Below are 22,647 nucleotides of genomic sequence, written 5' to 3'. Positions count from 1 at the left end.
CATTTAAAAAATAAGAGAAAACGCTTTCCATATCTTGGTCTGCACTTGGTAAATGGTCTGAATAGTGCTTTTTTAACCTTAGCAGTATTCAAAGTGCTTTACACTGTGATCTCATTCACCCATTCACACACACATTCATACACCAATGATGGCAGAGCTGCCATGCAAGGCGCTAGCCTGCCATTGGGAGCAACTTGGGGTTCAGTGTCTTGCCCAAGGACACTTCGGCATGTGGAGTCAAGTGGACCAGGAATCGAATCGCCAACCCTGTGAATGGTGGCTGACTCGCTCTACCACCTGAGCCACAACCACCCCTTTTTGTTGTGGACTTCAAAAGCTGTATGTCCAATCAATTTGGAGTGTGCAAATTCATCTGTCTCTTGGTGTGTATAGCCAATTAGGCAGATGCCAACATGCACGGGTTGTATGAAATGCCCTCATCCTCGAAAACCATGAACAAATCTACACAAGGGGGTTAGTGCACTCTACAATGTGTTTTATGCAAAACTTCAAGTTTAGAAACCAAATAGGTCAATTTCCCTTATATATACCAGGTTTGATAAAAGTTAAGTTCCTCATTTATTTAAAACAAGCAAAAGGTTTCAGTGAGGCACTTACAATGGAAGTGAATGGGGCCAGACCATAAACGTTAAAATACAAATTGTTTCAAGGGTATACGCACTAGATGTAAACATTATACGTGTTAACGTGATTTTTGTGTGATAATATCACTTACTAACCTTATCTATGTTAAGTTACATCCAATATTACAACTTTGTTGCTATGACGATGCAACGCATTCAATCCTTTAAACGCTTTTACCACACTAAAATAATGTAGAACAGAGATTTTATCACACTACAGTCAGATAGTCACATATAATGATTACGTCTTCTGGCTATACATTTGAAACAGTGAGTATTTTAATTTTTATGGACTGACCCCCCTTTCACTTCCATTGAAAGTTGCTTTTACTGTAAGTCTGTCTCATAAACAACTGCCAAGAGAAATCAATGTTGATCATACAGCCTACAGCACAGGAATCATTGACTATATAGAGTGCCCTGTTGTTTTCTGTCAAAATCATATAAATTAATGCTGCATGAACAAGCTCACATGCAGAGTTTACCATTTATTTCTCTTTCTCATCCATAAAAATGTCTCATATGCGTTCATCATAACACAACCGTCAGCACTGATTGAATAATCAGTTTTTGTAAATTTGCTTTCATCTCTATGATTGTGAATCATCATGTAATCAGAAACATAATGCATCAAATGTTACAATTAATAAGCATCTTGTCTGGATGTTTTGGATATTAGTCAAATATAATGATTCGTTTTTTTTGTTTCCCATGCTATCATTGTCGGAAAGCTAAAGCAAGACCGTTTAGTAAACTAATGGGTCTTTTTTCCCATTAGGTTGATATCAATTACACTGTTATGTGAAAAGAAGCATCCATACATTGTGCTGGCATTAATCTCAAGCTTGACAAAAAGTATCAATCGACCAGTCTGAATTTACTGGGGCATAGCAAATATTCTCAAGCTAACACTTAATTAACAAATGTCACAGATCAACAGAAAATGCATTAATGCAGGTCACATGTGAGAAAATCAAGCAATACTGACAACTGGGATATTTGCACTCTTGCGGCTATTAGAAGGTCAGAAATCCAGAAGGAAAGTTTGCAAGATTCTAAACGGAATTTTTATATAAATTTGGAACCAATCATAAATATGACATCATAAAGAATGGAGTCCTTCTGGATAAACTATTTTTATATTCTTATTGGAGTACAATAGCCCTATTGGATTTTGTGTTACCTTTATCAGACCTCCTAATTGTTGTACTGGAATAAAGCCATACTACTGAACTAAATGTATTTTTATGATCTACCGAAGCATATTATAGTTGATCTGAATAGTCCCACTGGGAACCATATGCTCTAGAAGATCTCGTATGTGCCTATTATAAAATTCCAACAAGAATCCTTTAGGAGTGTTTGACTTATGGACGCTATTAATCTTCGTGCCAATCAGAATGCCACAAAGCCTGCATTAATTAAGTGAACTTGACTTGAGGTTGCTCTGTAGGGATGCTCCTGTTCAAGTGGTGCTGATAATTAATAACTGCACACTAATGTGGCATGCACTGGAAGGTTCATCTTGATATAAACCAGACCACTAAGTCAACGTTTAGACATGCTCTGATGTATTAGAGCTGATACGGACCAATTTGATGTCCACTGTACTCCATGGTAAAACACACACAGTCTCTTTCAACATCTGCAGATGTGAATCTATCTTAGGTGTGGCACACTATAAAAAGTGGTAACCTTTATTCATTATCTTAAAGGGATAGTTCACCAAATAGTGAACATTAAATCATCATTTACTCACCCTCATGTCATCCCAGATGTGCATGACTTTCTCTCTTCTGCTGAGCACAAAATTATTTTTTTCAGAAGAATATTTCAGCTCTGTCGGTCCTTACAATGCAAGTGAATGGGGTAACAACATTTTGAAGCTCCAAAATGCACATAAAGGCAGCATAAAAGGCTCCCACTGGTTAAATCTAAATCTTCAAAAGCAATATGATAGGTGTTGGTGAGAAACTGGTACATTTTTCGGTCCTTTTTTACTATGAATTCTCCTCCATGCCCAGTAGGTGGCGATATAAACGCAGAATGCGAATAGCCAAAAACAAAAGAAGAAGAATGTGAAAGTGAAACCGAAGATTTATAGTAAAAAAGGGCTTAAATATTGATCTGTTTCTCACCTACACTTATCAAATCGCTTCTGATGATATGGATTTAACCACTGGAGGCGTATGGATTATTTTTAAGCTGCCTTTATGTGCTTTTGAAGCTTGAAAGATTTGGGACCGTGTTGACTTGCGTTGTGAGGACATACAAAGCTGAGATATTCTTCTAAAAATCTTAATTTGAGTTAGCATATGGGATGGCATGAGGGTGAGTAAATTATGAGAGAATTTTAAATTTTGGGTGTACTATCCCTTTAAGAAACTATTTCTACTTGATCTAACCTTTAAAATCTTGAAATTTTGTTCGTGCTATCGGTTGATTTTGACATTTTGAATGTTTTTTTACTTCAGGTAAACCCATTAATTTAGATGTTGCCACATGAAGCACATTTTTAGGTTAACAGAGCATCTGTAAAAGAACAAACATCAAATCGTAGCCTCGAAATTTGTCGCGAAATAGCGAAAAACTTCGCAATTTTACACAATATTTGCAGCGGTCAACGGGTATCCACCAGTTCCACCGGACACAGACTGCATTTCCTACAGTTATAATTTGTAATTTGATTTGGGCATTAAAAAAAACGAATTATATCGACATTATGATCATTTTCTCATTAAAATCGACATGCACGAGCAGTATTGCAGCCCTGTGGGTACTAAACACGAGCTCAAAGTTTAGATTATTTTATCAGTGTTGAAGGAAAACTGCTAAAAAACAACAGTTTCGGGATGGGATTATGTAACATCGCCTGGTGTTTCGCATCTGCCGAGTCTGACGAACTCCAGGGGGCTTTAAACCCGGTTCCTCGTGTCATGTTTGATGCATAAGTGCTCGGCCACAAGCACAAAATACAAGAAATAATGCAATACACATTGACCCACCAAAATCAGCTCTATCCCATATGACAACACCAAACTCTAACGATGCTTCATGGACAAACGGCGCCTTCTACCATCCAGGTTCAAGAAACGGGAGCAGGGTGGCAGATACAGTCGCCAGGGCAAAGTCATCATTACTCTACTAGTGCAGCATTTATATGATCGAGCGTGCATCAGCAGACTTACCTTGCAGAATGATCACAATCCACTCGCGAGCGTCTCCAAAAAATCTTGTTTATTCCTTTCTCCGTCCCCAAAGCCCCTCCGTGCACTCTTATCCAAGTCTGGCAGACGTTGAGCAATAGAGTCTGACAGCGGCGGAACCCTCCGTGAAGTCTCCGGTCGCGCGAATGAGCAATTGGGCGGCGCTTCTAGCGGCTCAGTTTCTTCACCAGTGCTAATGAGATTTTCAGGGGCACCTATTCCGATTCATGCAATAATCAGCATGTAAAGAATCATCCAGAATAGGCTACACTTTTATTATTTTATCTTTAGAAAAGGGTTGCCAAAAAAAAAAAAAAAAACAGTTTTAAATTATTAAGCTAATATTTGAAAACCCATTTGTCTATCAAATTAAAATAATTTGGTTTAATCAACATGCAACTTGCCATTTTATTGTAAAAATAAATAAATAAATAAATACAAATAAATCGACATTTTATGAAAAAGCGCATTTTGTTCAGGTCATATGGAGGTCATATATATATATATATATATATATATATATATATATATATATATATATATATATATATATATAACTTTAAATCTTTTTTATTTTTTTATTTATGAGCAAATCGTGTATACAAATGTTTAATGCATTTTGATGGTTACACAACCATCAAATATTTTTATAAGTTATTATATTAAAGTTATATATATATATATATATATATATATATATATATATATATATATATATATATATATATATATATATATATATATATATATATATAGTAGAAAATGCAAAAAAAATAAAATAAATATTTATGAAACCAGTTGTACACAAAAATTGCACTTCACACATGTGCTTTAAACAAGGTTTTTAAAAGATTAAAAGATTTTAGCACCATGGCAACCTTATTTGTCAATGACCCTTTAAGGAAGTAGAATTTCATTCCACTTTGTATAATTCTAAGAAATTGTTCAAAATTAATTCCATAACTGTTTATGCTTTGTCTCAAAGTTTGTGTTGGACTAATGAAATTCCTGTTTGGTGCCATTCACTACATTCCTCTTTCTGTTATGTCACCTAAAACTGCATTTCAGCATCTTGTGGTCTGTGGACAATTCAATTCAGATTTCAACTTGTGAATTAAAAGGGAAACAATTCTTCAATTCGGACTTTTGCTGAACCCTGATAGACAGACAGATGTTTTTAGCCTATAGGTAGAGATTTAGGACACAAATCTACCCCTTCAACAGCACAACGTGTAAATGCAGTCTCGCCAGCTGAATTAATTTGAATGCATGCACACACATTTAGGTGATCTGTGTTACACTTGTTTACAGAATGCACAGAAAAAGTTTATACCTGGCACATTTTTGAGCTAAAGAAATGAACATCACACGTAAGCCAAACAGACGTTGCCTCTTCCTTCTATGTCAATATAGTTGAAGCCAAATATTTTTAGAAGAATATTTCATCTCTGTAGGTCCTTGCAATACAAGTGAATAGGTAACAACATTTCCAAAAGCTCCAAAAAACACATAAATGTAGCATTAAATAAATCCAGAAGACTCCAGTGGTTAAATCCATCTTCAGAAGTGATATGATAAGTGTGGGCAGGGCTGGACTGGGAAGATAAATCGGCTCGGGATTTTACATTGCAACTGCCCCAAAACTTGTGTGTGTGGGGGGGGTGTTATGTCTGTTATGCATAACGCGCCGGCTCATTTAACTTACCGCGGCCCGTTCGGCATATTTCGCGGCCGACCCACCGGCCGGTATGCCAGATTCTCCAGATGGCCACTCCGCCCATGGTCGGCCCCAAAGTGCATCGGCCCACCGGGGAAATGCCCGGTATGCCAGATTACAGTCCAGCCCTGAGTGTGGGTGAGAAACAGATTCATATTTGTCTTTTTTTTTTATACTATAAATTCTCCTTTCTGCCCAGTAGATGGCAATATGCACGAAGAATGCAAATCGCAACTTTCTTCTGTGGGACACAAAAGGGGAAGCTGGACAGAGTGACAGCCTCACTTCAATTCACTTTCATTGTATGGATGAAAGATGCAATGAGAGTGAATGGTGAGTGAGCCTAACATCTTTTTTTGTGTTGCATGGAAGAAAGTAAGTCATACGGGTTTGTAACTAAATTTATTTTTGGGTGAACTAACCCCAAGAACAACCTCAGACGTTCTGTATCTTGATGTGTTCTGATTTGCTAATTATGTCAATGTAAAATTTCAGTTGATATAACCCCTGGAGACATCAAAACAAGCACTTAATGATCTATCGTTACATAAACAATACTCTGGATGGAACAGTTGTCTTGTCTGTTGCCTGTGAGACCCAAATCAATCGACCGTCACCAGAACAAACATTGGCACACAATGCCTAAACATAGCTTAGTGTTGCCAAGGAGAAGCTTCCTCCACATGCAACATGCACTACAAATGTCCTTAGTGCAATCCATGATTAAACAATTTCTCTAATTACCATTTTCCCTTATTGAGACAGTTGTCATCACGATTCAGTGAACTGCTTTCTAACCATTTTATCTCTGCAGGCTGACAAAATTATACAATTCTGCACTGAAGGATTTATATGGGATTTATGGGTATTGTGTATATTTGATATGTTGTGGATTGCAGTGCAGGGGTTTGTTATATACATTCTCATAATCTGCCCAGCGTTTATAAGCATTTACAAAGATGTGTTTGTGTTTTTATTATTATTATTATTTGTTAAAATACCTTCTAATATCACAGATGAATGTGCAGTGTATAATAAGATGTCCCAAATGAATGTTGAACACTGTGGCTCTGTAGCACAGGGGGGTCAAAATTTGGCTGGTTAACATAGGCAGTTAGCTGCTGCTGGAAGATGCCATTACTACACCATTAAGCAGGCAAGAAGCACGATTCTCGATAGACAGCCTTTTAAGTGTCAAGTCAATTTGATCTGTATAGCGCTTTTTACGATATGCATCGTTTGATGCAGCTTTATGGAAGGTTGTGTCTTAAAGGGACAGTTCACCCAAAAATGAAAATTCTCTCATCATTTAATCACCCTCGTGCCATCCCAGATGTGTGTGACGTTCTTTCTTCTGCAGAACACAAATTATGATTTTTAGAAGAATATTTCAGCTCTTTAGGGCCATACAATGCAAGAGAATGGGTGCCAAAATTTTGACACTCCAAAAAGCAAATAAAGGCATCATAAAAGTAATCCATACGACTCCAGTGTTTTAAGTCATATCTTCAGAAGCGATATGATAGGTGTGGGTGAGAAACATCAATATTTAATTCATTTTTTGTTAGAAATTGTTCTCCCTGTCCAGTAGGGGGCGATATGCAAAGAAGACTGTGAATCACCAAAAAACACAAGAAGAAGAATGTGAAAGTGATCTGTTTCTTACCCGCACCAATGATAGCGCTTCTGGAGACACTGATTTAATCACTGGAGTTTTATGGATTACTTTTATGCTGACTTATGGGATTTTTTGGGGGGCTTAACATTAACATTTTGGCAGCCATTCACTTACACTGTATGGACCGAAATAGCAGACAAATTTGTCTAAATATCTTAATTTGTGTTCTACATAAGAAAGTCACACACATCTGGGATGGCATGAGGGTGAGCAAATGGTGAGAGAATTTTCCTTTTTGGGTGAACTATCCCTTTAATGTCCCCATTGAACAGCTTTATGGAAAATTATGTCTCAAGAGTAGCAGTGTGAATTCTGATTATATACTCTAATTATATATATACATAAAGAATTTAATTATGTTATAGTAGAAGTTCTACCATTGAAATAATATTGCAAAGGTTACTATGCATGCTATCCGCACACAGATACATAAAATATATTGATGTTCTTTTACCATATTCAGTGTGAGGGTTTAGCCTGTTTCTGAGAGCCCATCATACCAATTAGGGTTTCAGTGATCGATCAGCCTCTGATCTAAATGACCCGATCTGCGCCCTTAAATCCTCCTTAAATCTGTGATCAGCGATTGGATGATCATGCCTAGATTCATGCCCAAGCTTTTTTCAATCGCATCATGGATGAAATCACATATACACACTCCAATATATGAGCACTTGCTCAGCCCTTGAAGCATGACATTGCGGCCACTAGGGTGTAAGTTGATGGAATTTCTAAGCATTCACAAATGTAAACTTTCAGACATGCTGTAATTCAGAAGAATATGCGGGTATGTTTTAAAAATGTGTAAGTTTACTGTTTGCATTACATGTGTGTAAACTGTAAGGTGCCCATTTTCAAGAGTCATTGTCAGGTCGTTTTAATTATCATTATTAGTATTATTATTAATTACAATTGTTTATATATATATATATATATATATATATATATATATATATATATATATATATATATATATATATATATATATAAATAAATAAATATATAGACTCAGGCAGCTGTGATGGCTCAATTAGACAGTTAAAGGGGGCCCCCTTGTGGCCCGAGAAGGAAGGGAAAATGTAACTGCAAGGAGAGAAATGTAGCTAGATGTGACACGCACGCTCAAAGGGTTTTTCGTCATCATGAAGTGCACCTACAAGTCGGTAACAAAATGAAAAGGAAGAGGAGGAGAAACGCAGCAATGAATGTTAGCCAGCTACCTGACTAGATGGCATTTGTTTGTTGTCATGCATTCAGTTGCAACAATTATTTATCTAATGTTTCGCGGTTGTGTCCTACGTTTTTTTTTTTTGCGTTTTGTGTAGTTAATATCTTTTTGGGGGCCTCCAAGTAGATTTTGCATATGCTCTGAAACGGCCCTGGTCATTGTTGTAGTAATTCTGTCTCGCTAAACAGTTAGACACAGATAGGACAAAGACTGCCATTGGATGTAAACATTTATTAAACAACAAATAAACGTGAACACAAATCTAAGGAAACATGATGTAATGTGATTAACGACAATCAGTCGACAGTGTGTGGAGCAATAGAGACAGTTTGTAATAAACGTTAGCATTACACAATTAATGTAAATTAAATGAGATTTTACAGCGTGGGACATTAACTGCAAAAAAGACTTTTTTATCGCTGTCTACTCACCATAAATATACTGTAATCTATAGAATTGGTGACTGAATCAAGGAGCTCAATCTCCCCACAGGTTGAAAAACCCCTTGCTTTCGCCAGGTATGGAGCTTAGTCAGAGTAGCGCTATATTTAGCTTTTGACGAGAATGAAAACGGAGCTGTGAGGGATAAAAGCAGTTTATCCAGTGGGTTAGACTGTTGTTTAAATTGGTGGTGGTGAAAATGAGATGTTATCTAGGACCTTTATACAATGCATGACAGTGCCGGTCTATACTTCACAGTCTCCTTTTAATCACTTTGCAATTCAATATGGTGTCTTCCCTAACTAAGGTCTATTTTAAGGGTGCTTCTCAATCGGAAGGCTGCAGGCTAGTTAGGCTGTGGCCTTTCTAGGCCAGTCCTTCTGAGGCTCCTTCTCAGCATTCAGTGCTAGAATGACACGGTCACGGCGCAATAACAAAGAGAACAAGCGGCATCAAAGATGACAGATGTGGAAATTGTGCTGATCATCTACAAGTTCGTTGCACTGTCCTGGTTTCTTCATCCATATCTTCACAGTCACGCAATAGCACACAGAAGGACTTGTTTACCAAATATTTGTTTTTATAAATTGGGACATGTGCGAGGGATTAAGGGTGATTGAAGTCCACGAAGTATGCACTTGATGCAGCCCTCAAAATTTGGCGAATGAAGGTTGTGAAACAAGGCTGCCTTCCAGGGGTCCTGACAATTGAGATGGCCTTTGATGTTGCTTGATGACGTGGGAGCCGAGATATCCAGCCTAACTAGGCTGCAGGCTTCTGATTGAGAAGCATCTTAGAACTCTTTGGTTTGATGCAAAGCAACATTGGCTCATGCATGATCAATGGCATGCAAGTTTGCAATTCACCTATAAAGACGTAAGAGAGTAGGCCTCATAATGGAAAGACTTTGTGATATTCTGTTTTACACACATGCTGGAACAAAAAGTGTGAAAACTACTTACAATATCAGAGAATATTCCCCCTTGTGATATTCTTTTATAATCACTAAATGATGTGTTTAGTGATCATTAGCACCAAAAACAAGGTGAGGCAGTGACATTTCATCTTGTGTTATGTCAGCTTAAAAGATAATTGTTTCAGGAAATTAGCATCACGGCGGAGGTGAGAATGTTTGATTGTAGATGAAAGAGAATGATATGTTGAAGCCTAATTGTGTTTGACTGTAGAGAGGAATATTGTCCCTCAGGGATCAATAAAGTGCATCCATTCAGCCGTCTTTCCATTTTTGTATAAGCGTCTGTGTGTGTCTCTCAACATATTAAATTAATTTGCTTATCTTTGCAATTCAAAGCAAGGGAATTTCCAGGGAAGACAATGCAGCAGATTTATTACACCACTGGCTTTATTATCCACTCATTTACCAATTTAATAACAATATTTTTACATTTTATGGGGAACATGTGAGTTGGTCTTGCCCATGCAAAACTTGATGTGGATGGTTGCCAAGGTGTTCTGGGTGGTTGCTAGGTGGTTGCTTACGCCCCCAAGTCTCTAAAATATAGTTTCTAGACTATGCAAAAGCCCTTCAATTTACAGTGACCCCCAAAAAGTACAGTATTTTGCACATTTATGCCACACCTAAAGTATAAATGTTGTTGCATTAGAAATTATACAAAATATCAAAGCCAGTGTCATATAGTTGAGAGAACGATAGAATAAACACACTTTTCAAGCTATTTCACAAAAAGTTGTTTGGTAAGTTAAACAAAGCTAAAACAAAAAATTCAATATCAGGACATTAAAGAAAGTTTCAAAAACATACCTCCACCAGGGCTGGACTGGTAATCTGGAATACCGGGCATTTTCCCGGTGGGCCGACGCACTTTGCGGCCGATCAGGGGAGGACTGGCTATCGGGAGAACCGAGGGGTGAGGTGGGTCGGGCATGAAACGGGCCGAATGGCCGCAATAAGCATAAATAAGCACACAACTGCTCGTTCAGTCCCTTGTCATAACTAGACTGGACTACTGTAACGCTCTCATTGCAGGTCTTCCTGCATGTGCAACTAGACCTCTGCAAATGATCCAGAATGCAGCAGCACATCTGGTCTTTAATGAACCAAAGAGAGCGCATGTTACACCACTCTTTGTCTCTCTCCACTGGCTGCCGGTTGATGCACGTACTAAATTCAAGGCTCTGATGCTGGCATACAAAACAGTCACTGGGTCTGCTCCAGCATACCTAAAATAATCTATGCAGATTTACACTCCCGCCAGAAGCCTGCGGTCGGCAAAGGAACGTCGCCTTGTTGTACCAACACAAAGCGGCACCAAAACACTTTCCCGGACTTTCAGTTTCATCATGCCACATTGGTGGAATGACCTTCCCAACTCAATCCCTGAAGCTGACTCACTCTCTGTCTTCAAAAAATTGCTAAAAACACATCTTTTCCAAGAGCACTTAACCAGTCACAAAAATAAAAAAATTATAAATATTCTTGTTGCAATTAAATCTGATTTGAATACTATACTGATGCTAGTGAAACTTTGTAGTATGGCACTTTTCGTACAAATGTCTTCTTAAGATGATTCGCTTATGTTTTCCTCTTTTGTAAGTCGCTTTGAATGAAATGAATAAATGGAAATGTAAACTTCCGTCTGCGCTATTTTTAATTGTAGGTCTATCTGTGTAATCACGTATCAGACAAGTGCCTCTCACTTTGTTTGCATTGTGTGTTTTGGTTGCAAGCTTTTAGCGTCTCTAGTCAAAAATGCTTGAAACTTTTAAAACATGTCATGAGATCCCTCCATTCTGTGCTCAGTCCTGCTGTCTTTGGGTGCATCATCCCAGGAAGGATGTGCTGCCTACTCTCGTTGGTTTTAACAAGGCATGTTGCCTGTACAGCTGGGGTTGCGCTGACTGCCCTCCACTACCACGGATTCGAAAATACATCAAGGTGGTATACATCGCACTAAATTAATGCATTGACATCGTCATCCCTATTAGAAAATATAACCAACTCAAATGTATGGAGATGCCTCTTTCTGGCGGTTTCCTCTTCTGTCTGACCAAGTCTCTGGTGACTGACCAGCATTTCATTTATGCTACAAACACTTTTTTTTTCTCCATAAAATACTGCCAAAATATCAGTCAGGCAAAATAACAAATATACATTCCCTCACAGAGCCAAAGCACCCTGTACATCATTACACTGGCATTCAGCCTCTGTTATAGATTGTTCAATCCTCTGCGATCAGACAGCTGGGTAATATAGTACATATTGGCTGGGCCGCTTGGAGGTATGATGAGGCTTTTTGCTGCCTGTATAAAAACAGCTGTACACCTATATTATCTAGTCCACACAACCATAGAAAACAATAGTTTAGTGCTACCATGTAGTTTGGCAAAAGAACTGAACCAACTCTATATATCTATAATAAAAATTGACATACTCAATAAATATAGCCAATGATTTAAGTATCAACTAGTCTAAATTTCTTTAGAAAAAATTCGAATGAGGTCATTGCTGATATACAGTTATTATGGATACTGGATACAATGGATAGATTTCAATTTGGTCTATAAAAACTTTATGAGACGACTTCCATTTTAGACCTTGTTGTCCTGGCAAATGTGAGCAACGCTTGAAGCATTTCTGAGATCTCTTCGAGGAGACATGTGAAATAACTAGAGTCTTATCTCATGAACAAAATGAGAGAAGCAGAAGACTTGAGTCTCCATTTAATCTCATTGCATGCTGTCTAGGAGAAACAGTTGAGATATTAAAGAGATCTCATTTGTGATTTTTTGAGACGGTCAATTTGCTGGTCTTTGCCATCTTGGATGGAGAGCATCCATCACATATTCACATATTTATTTATTTTTTATTTATAAACATATCTTTATTACGAGGATTAACCCCTTGAGATGAAGCATCTCGTTTTCGAGGGGGTCCTCCAGTACATCAAAGCAAAAAAAGAACCAAAACAGCAGAGCAAATATCACAGTCAAAAACCGCACAACAAAACACAACAACACACACACACCAGCTCACAATGCTCAACCCCACCCTACCCAACACGATCCCTATAGATAACATGATAGAGAAACAACCACATGACTAGCATTGCACAAGGTCAAGGACTAAGAGTAATACAAAAAGAAAAAAAAAAGAAAAAATAAATTGAGGATAAAAATAACAATAATAATAAATAAATGAATAAAAATGAAGACATAAAAATTAGAATTAATAAACACATGACCATTGAAGCCCATGGTCAAACAAACAAAACTAGAAACAATGACAAATATTCCGAAGATTTTCCTCGAGAGCCCTTCGAAACGCTGTAAGTGAAGTTAAAGAACGGATAAAAGAGGAAGATTGTTCCAATCATATGGAGCCTTAAAACAAAATGCATACTTGCCTACTTGTTTTTTAACTCTAGGAACAACAAAAAAAATCTGATCATTGTATCGCAGGCTGTATAGCGAATTATAAAGCACCAAGTGTTGCTTGAGATAAACTGGATAATTCAAGTAAAAACTTTTAAAAATAAACTGTAACCAGTGAGACTGTCTCCTGGCCGAAGGGGCCAACCAGGACAACTGTCTGTATAACACACAGTGGTGTGTCCTGAAGGGACAACGGAGAACAAAACGGCAAAGACTGTTGTAGACCACATCAATGGAATGCAAACAAGAAGCAGGAGAGTTCTGATAAATAATGTCGGCATAGTCCAAAATAGGCAGAAGCAGCTGTAAGACTATTCTTTTCCTGACCGGAAAATTAAAACATTTAACAGATTGATAAAGTATTTTAAGACGAGAGTTAAGTTTGTTTGTCAATGCTTGTACATGAGTTTTGAAAGATAAATCAGTTTCCAACCAAACACCAAGATATTTAAAGGTCTCAGTTGACTCTAAAGGAGAGGAATCAAGAAAACAAAGATTAAGGTTGTTTTCACCTATATCCAAGGTTTTTCTATGGAATAATAAAGAGTAGGACTTTGATTTATTAAGGAGAAGTTTATTTGCCAATAGCCACTGCTGTATAGAATTAAAGTCATACTGTAAAGCGAGGTTTATCCCGGAGATAGTGGGTTTACTACAGTAAATGACTGTATCATCGGCATAAAGATGAATATTACAGTCTGTACAACATAAGGGCATGTCATTAACAAAAATAGAAAATAATAATGGTCCCAAAGAAGAACCTTGAGGGATGCCTTTTACTATACCTGTATACTCTGACTGACAACCCCTGTAGGACACCCCTTGACGACGATGATGAAAATAGCTATTAAACCAGAGTAAAGATGATCTCGCGAGACCAATAGCATGCAATTTATCTAATAGAATATAGTGATCAACTAAATCAAAGGCTTTGGAGAGATCTAAGAAAATGGCACCGGTACACAGATTGTCATCAAAACTAGAAAATATATCATTAGAGAGTTTTAAGAGAGCAGTGGTAGTGGAAAAGTGTTTTCTGAAACCTGATTGGCATTGAGTAAGTAAATTATTATCAGATAAATAACCAGATAATTGATTAAAAATGATTTTCTCAAAAACTTTAACCACACTATTAATTATTGATATTGGCCTATAATTGTTCAGAATTTGTGAGTCTCCACCTTTGTGCAAAGGAATAACTTTAGTACATTTCCAAGCAAGAGGCACTTCACATGTATCAAATGACATATTAAAAAGCACAGCCAATGGTGGTGCTAGTACATGCGAGGCAAGTTTAATAAACTTACCCTCAAGACCATCAGGGCCAGGACTACTGCTATTGGAAAGCTTATTAATAGCCTGTTGAACTTCCATTGATCTAACAAGTCTAAATTTGAAAGAACTACCGCAGGGTTGGCTGTTAAGACACGGGTCTGCGAGAAAAACAGGAGGTTGGACAAGCGGTATTTGAGAAAAAAGCAAACTAAAGGCATTAGAAATCACAGCTGGATCATTAGTTATTTCATTATTAATTATCATATTATTTGAAGTATTATTGGACTTACCAACTAGAGTGTTAACTCGCATCCAGAATTGCTTTGGGTTACTTAGTTCATTTGACAGGCTATCTCGATAATAATAGGCTTTAGCGTTTCTTGTTTGAGTTGTACATAAATTTCGTAATCGTTTGTATTTCTCCCAGTCTTCAGGCAGTTGTGTATGTTTATGTTTAACCCAGGCCCTATCCCTCTTTTAAAAAGATTAATAAGATCACCATTAACCCAGGGCAGATGATGGCCTTTAACCTTAATGGATTTCCATGGAGCATGTCTGTCAATAACTAGCCCAACTTCAGTATAAAAAAATCCCATGCAGCTTCAACATCAGGAATTAAGTAGAACCTATCCCAATTTATCCTCCGAAGGTCATTAACAAATAAATTATTATTAAATAATTTAGTTTCCCGTACCTTGATATATTTAGGAGGAAGATGAGGAGTAGCAATTTTCCAGATACAATGGATAATGGAATGATCGCTAAAGCAGTCTGAGAGAACTCCAGAAGTCATTATTCTGTTTGGATGAGAAACAAGAATCCAGTCAATGAGAGATTTAGAGTTAGAGCAGACTCTAGTGGGCTCAGTGATGATTTGAGTCAAATTAGCACCATTAACCATATTACGTTCTTTGAATGTAGAAGAATCATTCCAATTTAAATTAAAATCCCCCAGCAGAATAATTTCTCTCGAGTCTCCCAGTAATGATACCGTAGCTAAAATGTTCTTAACAGACTCTAGTTTAGGAGCTGTAGGAGGTCGATAAATATTGCCTATTATCAAATGTTTATTTGCATGAAGAGTTATCTTAACAAAGATACCTTCGAAAAGCTCAGGTTTCACCTCAGGAATAATTAGCTGTGAACTCAGATTAGATGAAATATAAGTAACAACTCCACCTCCCCTGGAACCTCTGTCAGCCCTATACATTACATAATTTTCAAGGTGAATAATAGCGTCAGTAGTACTATTAGTAAGCCATGTTTCAGACAAAGTAATTATATTGGGATTATTATAGGACAGCCAAGCTCTAAGCTGATCAATTTTAGGGAGTAAACTACGGATATTAAGATGGATAGCATGGAGACCTTTACCCATAAAATATATATTTGTAATCAATGAAAATAAAGCTAACTAACCTCGTGAGGTAAAAATCGTGAAAGTGAAGAAGAGGTGAACATGAGAGCCAACACCATATACACACACACTCAATCATACCTACATTTAAAAAAAAAACAAAAAAAACAAAAAAAACAAAACAATAATACAAAAATCCACACACAAAAGCAAGATAACAAATTAAACTAAACTGTCTTCATTCACTCCCCTGATAATAGAACCACTGAGTTACTTTCCGCAACGTAATTAAGTGCTTCAAGATTTATAATAAATCCCTTAAAGTGAATAGGTAAAATAAATTAATAAGCAAAAAGAAAACACACTTAATACATTTTTATTTGCTTTATACCAGAGACCCAGTGGTGGAATAAAATAAAACAGCATATATTGAAAAACCAAAAACAGCAATCTTCAGGGTCAGAGAAAATCAAAAAAAGTAAACCACAAACAATCATCTCTCTCTATGAGAACAAGTCTATCTGTCACCACGTAGTGACGTCAGACGTTAAATAACGCTTCATGCCGTACGGAAATAAACAAACAAGCATGACAACAGACGGAATTGATATTTCTCATAATGAATGAGGATCAGAAGAGTCAAAAGAATCCAAGTACTTGACAGCCTCACTTAAATCACCAAACTGGGTTTGGTCCGACCCTCGGCTGAGTTTGATAACAGCGGGATACAACAAAAAGCCTCAAACCCCAAGGTACGTGCCCGGTTCATTACTGGAAAGCAGGGACGTCTGAGTCGAGCAGTGAAATCACTGTAGTCAGCAGTAAAGCGGATAGTTTGACCATCAACTACCACAGGTGTTTTCCTTGCGAGGCCCAAGATCCTGTCTCTGTCAGTGAGGCGAAGACAATTAAAGATCATGTGCCGTGGGGAAGCACCCGCAGAACGCGGGCGGCCAACGCGATGTGCTCGCGTAAACTCCGGAGGGTTAGAGGCCAACTCAGGAAACCATGTAGGAAGGATGCTCAACAGGTAGGACAGTGCATTACTATGTTCTACTCCTTCTTTCAGGTTGATTATACGTAGGTTGCTCCTTCTGCTCTGGTCCTCCATCGTGATCAATTTCTCCTGAAGTTTCTTTAAAGCCTCAGACTGCTCAGTTATGGCATCCTCAGCGCATTTCACTTGAGCACGAAGAGAAGTAGTAAGCTTACGTTGGGAGTCCAACTCTTTCGAGTGTTCCTCCAGTGTTGTTTTAATGGAAACAAGCTGATTTTCCAAACGATCAAAGCGATCTTTAGATTGTTTATCAGCTTCAGCAAAATACTTATGAAGGATAGTTTCCATAGACGCAGTTGTCAACTCACACACGCCCGAGTCGGCGTCTACAACATGTGAGTGCACTTCTTTCGGTTGGGGTGCCTTCTTCGGAGGCATTTGTCAAATCCAAATTCAAAATTCAAAAGTACTCACAAAAGTTTCAGATTTGCTGTTTAGCTGTTCTGAATCTGCTGTTTTAGCACATTGAGCAGGGGGAGCTGGGAGAAGCCTAACTCCTACTCCGCCATATTGTAGCTGAGATTGTGCAATTAGTGACATATGAAATATATAGACATATGAAAGGGCAGTTTCTGTATCATACCCTATGATATACATTATGGTATAAAAATGACTAAATTCACATTTTGCCAGCATATAATACATTTGTATTTATTTTTTTGTGTCAACAAAAATCCAATCTTTTCTAATCAGATTTGGGCCACTTTCATACGCGGTGCAGCAGAAACAGATAAAGCAATATGACAGCTATGCATTAAAATGCCACCTGCTTCTTTTTATATATTGCATCAAAGAATGACATACATTTCTTGCAGGAAAAGAAAATCACGTTCTGAATAATAAAATGTGTGGAATTATTCTGAAAATGGCACATCATTCAAACACATGCAAGGATGTCAGGACAAATGTCAGAATACAAACGCTAGGGAATATGGTCTCATATTTTAATAGAAAAATGTTTTTCTCTTTTATCAAAATTTCATCATATTCTATTAATAAACTATAAAAAGTGGCCACTAACTTTAACAGTCTGTCTGAAACTTTATATGCATTTATTGTGGGGTCCAAAAGACCAGTTTGGGAAAATGCTATTTTCTCATTTAATTCCAATTATTAATAACATTTTTAGAAATTATATCATCAGCAAAACAGTTTGACAGAAAAATAGCACTTACTAACTCTAGCTTACACTTGAACATTTATTGTGATGTTCCTCGTATGAAAGTGGCTCTAGATAAAACATCTGGCGTATCAATTAATGCAAAGATAAACAGAGAATTTGAGAATTTCTTAGTTTTTGGGATGTTGCCCTTTTGTTTTAATGACAGCATGCACTCAAGCTGGTGTGACGCTACTGTTCTACCCGCTCCTTATGGGACTCGAACCAACGTCTCCGGTGTGGGAGGTGAGTGCTCTAACAAGGAGGCTAAAGGCTACAGCCCCTAGCGTCAGTCGCTAGTGCACCTCTTGAGGTCAGGAGAGTGAGGCTTAAACACTGCACAGCTATCTACCGGCTGGCTCAAGTTACAATCACTCCCCTAAACCTCACTCCCATCCGGGTCACGGCACCAATGTGACGCTACTGTTCTACCCGCTCCATACGAGACTCGAACCACTAGCTGGCTCCCGTTACACTGGCGTGGTCTCCACAAGTTTGTGTACAATCTGCTAATGTCATCCAGCATGATTGGAAAATGCTCCAAAGAGCATCTTGTGTCCTTCATTGGAAGCAAGTAAATCTGACCTTTTGTGCAAGAGGGTTCACATTTTACATCACAACTGTTCTTTGTTTTAAATTATTCAAAATCCTAAAAATCTCAGTTTATTTCCCAGTTAAAAACACAAAATAAATTTCGGAAATTGGTCTCAGACTTTTTTTTTTTTGTACATTTATTTACTTAGCAGATGCTTTGATCCAAAGTGACTTAGAAATGAGGAATCACACCACAGTGATTAATCCTTAAGAGACAGTAACATTACAGGCAGTACAGGCATCAAAATTCCCAACACTCTGTCCGGATAGCACAGAACTGACCTTGTTTGTCCCCCATCAAAAGAACGGCAACAGTTTGGATGGATTGTGGGTAAAACCGGATGAGTCAGACAATGTTCTTCATACAGTTGTCTCCCTTTTTAAACAGCATCCAGTCCTGCTAGAATATGTTTGACAACCCTCACACTCTTCCGCAAGGACACAGAGATCATTGTGTTAAAAGGCGAGACAGAGAAGTCAATTATGTATGTTATACAAAAGAGAGCATTGATCGTATAACAGATTGGAACAATAAAACGACACAACCAGGGCCGTAACCACAATATACATTGAGGGGGACAAGTCCCCCCTAATAATCAGTCTGTCATGTACAGTTCAGGATTCGAACGTCGTTCATAATTGTGAATGTTTGAAAAATGTATGGAGTTGTTTTCTGCGTATCAGGCTTAAGACAAAGAGCGAATGTGTGTAAGAATGCATTGAATGAATGTAGTAATCTTGCAAGCTTTTGAAGTAGCTTTTTTATCAAATTCACTTGCCTAAGAAACACAAAGCGGAGCGTTATCACCAGGGCTGGACTGGTAATCTGGCATACCGGGCATTTTCCCGGTGGGCCGACACACTTTGGGGCCGATCAGGGGCGGAATGGCCATCGGGAGAACCGAGCGGGTCAGTGGGTCGGCAGTGAAACGTGCCGAATGGGCCGCGATAAGCAAAAATGAGCCGCCGCGTTATGCAGAACGGACCACAAAACGGCGTCGCGATATGCATAAAAGGACAGCGAACACCGCCCTGATGGATTTCAGACCATCGGAAGAAACAAAGGGTTGATAGCTGAATTCATGGGCTGTCCCTGTGCTGTTTTTCTAGCAAACTCAGGTATGTGTGAAAACTTTGTCATTGTCACGACTCCCTCGTTCTCTGCACCTCCCTCAGCGCCCCGCTCCTCATCAACCGAATTCTTATTCACAGCACCTGCACTCAATTCACTCGCTTCAGTTTGTGAAGCTTCTCTTCTGTGTGATATCACCTGTACCACAGACCTGTACCAAATGTACAGGTCTGTGGTCTGTGCAAGTTTCTCTTGTGAACAATGATGCCTTCCTGCCTCCTCCTCCATGCACGACCTTACAACGAGTTTGCATCACACCCCTCGTGAGCGCGCGTCACAGAGATGTACGGAAGCGAACATTTGTAGTTAATAATTATATAAGTATTATTTTGATTCTAAAGATAATCAATCGTTTGGGTTCAGAAGAACTTTATTTGTCGACTGGAGTCGTGTGGATTATTCTGATGCACCCTAAATCTGCATTTTGGACCGTGAAAAAATGGAGTACCTTCACGTGCATTGTTTAAAGGAGGAGGTCTGAAATGAAATCCTAAAAATCTTAAATTCTGTTTTGATGAAGAAAGAAACTCAGATACATCTAGGATGGCCCGAGGGTGAGAAAATGATCAGCAAATTTTAATTTTTGGGTGAACTATTCCTTTAAAGGTTCAGTTTCTGGGGCCATAAATCAGCTGTGTGTTGTATGGACCACTTTTATGGTATTTTTATAATGTTTTTTTTTTCACTTTGGACCTTGACAGCAGTGGTCAATATGAACTGTTTTAGTATTGAAAAGAGCAGCATTATGATTCTTGAATACAATACTGTGTTAAGATTCTACTGGGAGGAAAAACTATGAGGGACAACTGGAGGGAAGTAAATAGTTTTGTGTATTTTCTTTTTGCTAGCCAGCTGACACAGTCAGGTCATTTTACAGATGCATTATTGATGAAAATAAATTCAAATTATATTAATATTTTCTTTGAGACAGCACAAAAAAGAAATAAAATATGAATGAAACAGGCAAATTGCTAGCAAAGCAGACACAGTGTTTGTCTTGTCCTTAAAAAAACTTCTCAAATGATCAAATTTTGGGCCTTTTATCACATTTAAAGCCTTTATTCTAAGTTAGTTATTCCTTTCAGTGCCTTTACTGTTTTAAAGAACCAAATAGTACCATTACAATTGTAATCTCAACACCCACGACCCCTACCCTCCAAAATGTTTTGTCCCTCCCCCCCAATGTTCAAGACATGGTTACAACCTTGAACATATCCACAAAATGCAGTTATGTGCCTAATGTGTCAGCCATTGTTCGATATAAAATAGACATGAAGGTTTGCTGGTAGCACTTTGCACTAAGGCTGTATCCATTAAAGGGATAGTTCACCCAAAAATGAAAATTCTCTCATCATTTTCTCGACCTCATGCCATCATGTGTATGACTTACTTTCTTCTGCTGAACACAAACTTTAGAGGAATATCTCAGCTCTGTGATCTATTCAATGCAATTTGGTATCTCCAAAAAGCACATAAACATAACAGCAATCCATATGCCTCCAGTGGTTTAATCCATGCCTACTGAAGAAATATGAGATGTAGGTAAGAATATTTTTTTTTAACTTAAAATTCTTCTCTCTGCCCAGTAGGTAGCAATATGCACAAATAATGCAAATCTCCAAAAACAAAAAAAGAATGTGAAAGTGAAAATGGAGATTTATAGTAAAACGTACTTAAATATGAATCTGTTTTTCACCCACACTTATTGTATCACTTCTAAAGACATTTATTAAACCACTACAGTTGTGCCGATCAATTTTACACTGCCTTTATGTGCTTTTTAGAGTTTCAAATTCTGGCCACCATTTACTTGCATTTCAATGGACCTACAGAGCTGAGATATTCTTCTAAAAATCTTTGTTTGTGCTCAGCAGAAGAATGTAATAGACATCTGGGATGGCATGAGGGTGAGAAAACAAGAGAATTTTCATTTTTGGGTGAACTGTCCCTTTATCAGTAGTAGTTAACATGAACCAAAAATCAAAAATAACAATGAACTAACAATTAACATTATATTTTAACAGAACATATTAATCTTGGTTGATGCAAATTTCTACATACTAATGCATTTTCAACATTTAAAGTTGCATATGTTAAAATGAGTTAAGAATGAATAATGCACTAACATAATGAGCAAGTGTATTAAAGCATTAGTTTACCCAAAAAGAAAATTCTGTCATCATTTACTCACCCACATGTCATTCCAAACCCATATAGACTTATGACTGTAATTGCATTAACTAATGTTAATTTATAGATCCTTGTGGTAAAGTGTTAATGCATTGTTGTGAACCTTATATATGTTTTAATGCATTAAGAAAACTGCACCATAAGTTCATCAGAATGACAACCAGCTTTTAAAATTTGGATTTTCTCCAGTCTGACTTTTTCCTTTATATTTTTGAGCGTTCTCTGCACAACTTATTTCTCACTGGTGTGTTTAAAGCATTTAAATTTAGCCTCACTCTGTGTATCTGAGCTTTTATGAGGTTGAAAGCGAGAGTGCTCTTCACAGAGCAGAACACTGCATTATGGGATAAATGCAGCTGTATGTTGTGGCTTCTTTGGCACAAAAGCCATCACTGAAAAAGGCTGAGGGAAGGTAACTGATGTACATAAACACAAACATGCGCAGACACATACACACTTTGCAGACTGGTAGTTGGGCTCATCTGCCCAGCAGGGATAACAAAACAAAGGCAGATGATAGAGAAGCAGAAAGGGAAATGAATGGACATGGAAAACA

At 37.7% G+C, this 22,647-nt stretch overlaps 2 protein-coding genes across 4 annotated transcripts in view; both read right to left on the bottom strand.

Moving 5' to 3' along the window:
• Positions 1 to 22,647, bottom strand: part of LOC127650920 (zinc finger protein 449-like) — a 451,526-nt gene that overhangs the window by 300,136 nt on the left and 128,743 nt on the right. The gene's annotated exons all lie outside the window — the stretch shown is intronic.
• Positions 1 to 22,647, bottom strand: part of jupb (junction plakoglobin b) — a 148,793-nt gene that overhangs the window by 99,420 nt on the left and 26,726 nt on the right. For 2 of the 3 annotated variants that reach the window (XM_052136569.1, XM_052136570.1), the window contains exon 1: positions 3,833 to 3,980. The exons of the other annotated variant lie outside the window; for it this stretch is intronic. The gene's annotated coding sequence lies outside the window, so the exon portion shown is untranslated. Of the gene's footprint in view, positions 1 to 3,832; positions 3,981 to 22,647 lie in introns of those variants that run through there. 3 annotated transcript variants of the gene reach the window in all.

This window comes from Xyrauchen texanus, chromosome 10, assembly GCF_025860055.1.
Source record: "Xyrauchen texanus isolate HMW12.3.18 chromosome 10, RBS_HiC_50CHRs, whole genome shotgun sequence".
Taxonomy (NCBI): Eukaryota; Metazoa; Chordata; class Actinopteri; order Cypriniformes; family Catostomidae; genus Xyrauchen; species Xyrauchen texanus.
The sequence above is the reverse complement of the archived record's forward strand: the minus strand, read 5'-3'. Positions and strand labels throughout refer to the sequence as shown.